This window comes from Alexandromys fortis, unplaced genomic scaffold (assembly GCF_014885135.2).
Source record: "Alexandromys fortis isolate MF-2015 unplaced genomic scaffold, M_Fortis_MF-2015_v1.1 scaffold_78, whole genome shotgun sequence".
Taxonomy (NCBI): Eukaryota; Metazoa; Chordata; class Mammalia; order Rodentia; family Cricetidae; genus Alexandromys; species Alexandromys fortis.
Genome location: NW_026067977.1, coordinates 7877224 through 7881314, shown reverse-complemented (window position 1 = coordinate 7881314; position 4091 = coordinate 7877224). Strand labels below are relative to the sequence as shown.

Below are 4091 nucleotides of genomic sequence, written 5' to 3'. Positions count from 1 at the left end.
AAAATTCTAAATAACCCAATTAAAAAATGGGGTACTGATCTGAACAGAGAATTCAGATAAATCTCTGAATAGAAGAATTTCAAAATAGCCAAAAGATACTTAAGGACACGTTCAACTTCCTTAGCTATCAGGGAAATGCAGATCAAAACAACTTTGAGATACCATCTTACACCTGTCAGAATGGCTAAACTCAAAATCACCAATGATAACCTATGCTGGAGAGGATATGGAGTATGGGGAATACTCATCCATTGCTGGTGGGAATGCAAACTTGTGCAACCACTTTTGAAATCAATGTGGTTGTTTTTCAGAAAATTGGGACTCAACCTACCTCAGGATCCAGAAATACCACTCTTGGGAATATACCCAAGAGATGCCCAATCATACTACAAAAGCATTTGTTCAACTATGTTCATAGCAGCATTATTTGTAATAGCCAGAACCTGGAAACAACCTAGATACCCCTCAATGGAAGAATAGATAAAGAAAGTTTGGTGCATCTACACATTAGAGTACTAGTCAGTGGTAAAAAACAATGACATCTTGAATTTTGCATGCAAATGGATAGAAATAGAAAACACTATCCTGAGTCAGATAACCCAGACCCAAAAATATGACTATGGTGTGTACTCACTCATTAGTGGATTCTAGCCATAAACAGAGGACTCTGAGCCTATAGTTTGTGATCCTAGAGAAGCTAAGTAATGAGGTGAACCCAAAGAAAAACATATATAGATCCTCTTGGAAATTGGAAGCAGACAAGATTGCCAGGCTTTTAGATTTAAAACAAATTTGCCAAATACTCATTTACCACCACTATTTCCTGTTTATGCTTTTGATGGGAGGCCTTTATACCTTGTTCCTGTTCTAAACTCTTCGTTCCTGCCCTGGATGGCTCTTGCCTCTCTGGAACTATAAATTCAAGTACAATTTCTTCTCTAATTTGCCTTTGTTGTAGCTTTATCAAAGCAGCATTCAAATGAAAACACATTTTTTGTGATTATTTTCCTTTGATTGGATAACTATTTAGAATTACATCATTTAATTTTCAAACCAATGGAAAATTGGAAGTTACCTGTTTTTTTAGTGTTGATAGCATTTGCTAGTGATTAAAAATATCTAAACAGTTTCATAAATTAAGATTTGTTTATGTCCCATCCTATAATTTGATTGTTTGTCCTATATTACTATAAATAATGTATATTCTCTTGCTTTTGATAAAGCATTGTTTAATAACCTTGGGCATTATATATTAAGTTAGTTATTATTCTATAAAGCCCCTTATGTTCTCTTCTTTCTCCTGCTTATTTTAATAGTGGCAAGTCTAGCCTCTCTGTGAATTTACTTTTTTTCTTTCTCTTTGCTCCCATTTTATATTATATGTTCAGGAAAATGCTCATATAAAAATCTGTATTTAGAATGGCTGTTGTTTCTAATAGAAAGATGACTTTTGTTTCCAAACTCATTATTTAAACCATTTTATTTGTAGTACTTTCTTTGAGGTCTACTAGTATATCCGATAGCTTCTGCTGTTGCATGTTGTCAAGCAAGTACCTTGATCATACTTTAGATTCCATAGCATATAGCTTTCCAACAGCGTATTGTGACTTCATAGTTTACATTACCCCATATGTACACATATATACATTACAAATAGACTCCATTCCCTTCTGAATATCTGTGCTTCCTGATGACTTTATTTGCTTGGTGCTTTGGAATGTATAGATATGGACACCTTTTAAAATAATTATGCAAACCATCCCATACTCCAAGCTTCCTCACTGCAATCCCAGACACAGGTTCCCCTGTTCCTGCAGACACTTTCTCTGAGAAGATGGCTATGCCTACCACATAGACTGATTTTGGTAAGTCTCCCAGAGATGTCTTCACCAAGGGCTGTGGCTTTAGCTTAATAAAGCTTAATTTGAGTGAGTACATCCCATGTTCCTCTTTTTGGGTCTGGCTTACCTCACTCAGGATAGTGTTTTCTCGTTCCATCCATTTGCCTGCAAACTTCAAGAAGTCCTTGTTTTTTACTGCTGAGTAGTACTCTAATATGTATATATTCCATACTTTCTGGTGTACCCACACACTGAGACAATGGGGATGTTCTATTGGGAACTCACCAAGGCCAGCTGGCCTGGGTCTGAAAAAGCCTGGGTTAAAACCGGTCTTGCTGAACATAGCGGACAATGAGGACTACTGAGACCTCAAGAACAATGGCAATGGGTTTTGATCCTACTGCACCTATTGGTTTCGTGGGAGCCTAGGCAGTTTGGATGCTCACCTTACTAGACCTGGATGGAGGTGGGTGGTCCTCGGACTTCCCACAGGGAAGGGAACCCTGATTGCTCTTTGGACTGACGAGGGAGGGGGACGTGGTTGGGGGAGGGAAAGGGGAGGCGGCTGGGGGGAAGAGACAGAAATCTTTAAAAGATAAATAAATAAATAAATAAATAAATTTAAAAAAAATAAAGCTTAATTTGAAAATGATATCAAACAATGGAGGAATTTACCAGTCCACACTCCACCAACACAGAGACCATCAAAGTGAACTACAGTCTGGAAACCAAGTACAGATGGATAGAGTACGGGTTGACCTTGACAGGAAAGGGGAACAAAGATAACATCCCATGCACCGAAATCACAAAGGGAGACCGGGTGCCAGGTAGACTGAAGCTGACCTTTGATTCATCCTTCTTGCCTAATGCCGGGGGGGGGGGGGACTCTAAAACCACGACAGAGTACAAAAGTAAGCTTATCAGCCTGGCATGTGATGAGGACTTTGACATTGCTGGGCCTCAATCACGGGGTGCATTGGTGCTTGGAGATGAGGCTTAGCTACCTGGCTACCAGGTGAATGTTGAGATAGCAAAATCCCGAGTAACCGAGAGCAAATTTGCAGTTGGCTACAACATGGAAAAGTCCATGCTAATATGAAAACAGGACAGAGCTTAGTAGCTCCATTTACCAGAGGGTGAACAAGAATTTGGAGGCTGCTGTCAATCTTGGTTGGACAGAGGAAACAGTAATGCTCACTTTGGAATAGCAGCCAAGCATCTGCTCAATCCTGATGTCTCTCTTTGGCCAAAGGAACAGCTCTACCTGTTTAGTGTATATGTAGGCAGACCCTAAAGGCACATACCAAATGAAGCTGCCGGCTCTAATGGATGGCAAGAACATCTATGAAGGTGACCATAAGCTTGGTTTAGGACTGAAATTCTAAGCATACATGAATATTGCTCCATCGTTAATGTTAAACTGTTTTGCAGCATAGCTGCCTTTAGAATTTAGTGTACCTTCTAATGTTGCATATTCCAGATGCGAGAATTGATAAATTCACATTAGATGTCCAGTCTAAGGACAACTCGGTTTTATGATGCTTACCATTTTAGAGGTACAGCAGAAACCCCATTTTAGAAAGGTTCCTTTTAGCTGTAGATGTGGGTTGAGAGGAGCCCCTCTAGAGATACCTGACAGTGAGTAGAAACTGAGAATGTGCCGGCCTTTGTAAATCTGAATGGAGTCTATAAGTGAAATTGTGACTTCCTGATCATCGAACCTTGTTGTCTTAATCCTAACTGCTGAGAAGTATGTGCACACCTATATGAAAAGGACTTTTTTTTAGACAGATTTCCTTGCTGTGTTATCTGTTTTATAACAAAATTAGTCTTCAGGGTGTAGTTAGCTATTTCTTTTATGCCATTTTAGGGTGTAGCAGGTGGGCATAATGGAGCTGGTCATTCAGGACTTTGTTCTTTGTGTTGTGTTTTGGTGCAGTTTTCTTATTTATTTATTTACCTTTTATTTATTTGTTTTTGCTTTACACAAGAGTATGGAAAAGCTTGTGGGATCTCCAGTTCTGAGTTGGGCAGGTGATTGTGGTCACGGGTCACACCGTGACAAAACTAGGAATCAAAAATGGCTTGTTATAGCCCTCACAACTCTATTTTTTAGCAGTTTAATCGGAAACTTACAGAGTCTTCCATTTTGTGTAGATTTAGTTCCTCCTGCTCAAGTGCTGTAATTAATACCACTTCAAATAAAACTTGAATAAAATATTGAAACCTCAAAAATAATTATGCAAACCA

The 4091-nt window shown here is 38.9% G+C and overlaps 1 pseudogene; it reads left to right on the top strand.

Annotated features, from left to right (window-relative positions):
- The first annotated feature begins 1834 nt into the window (after positions 1–1834).
- Positions 1835–3226, top strand: LOC126510820 (voltage-dependent anion-selective channel protein 1-like; annotated as a pseudogene).
- The last annotated feature ends 865 nt before the right edge of the window (positions 3227–4091 follow it).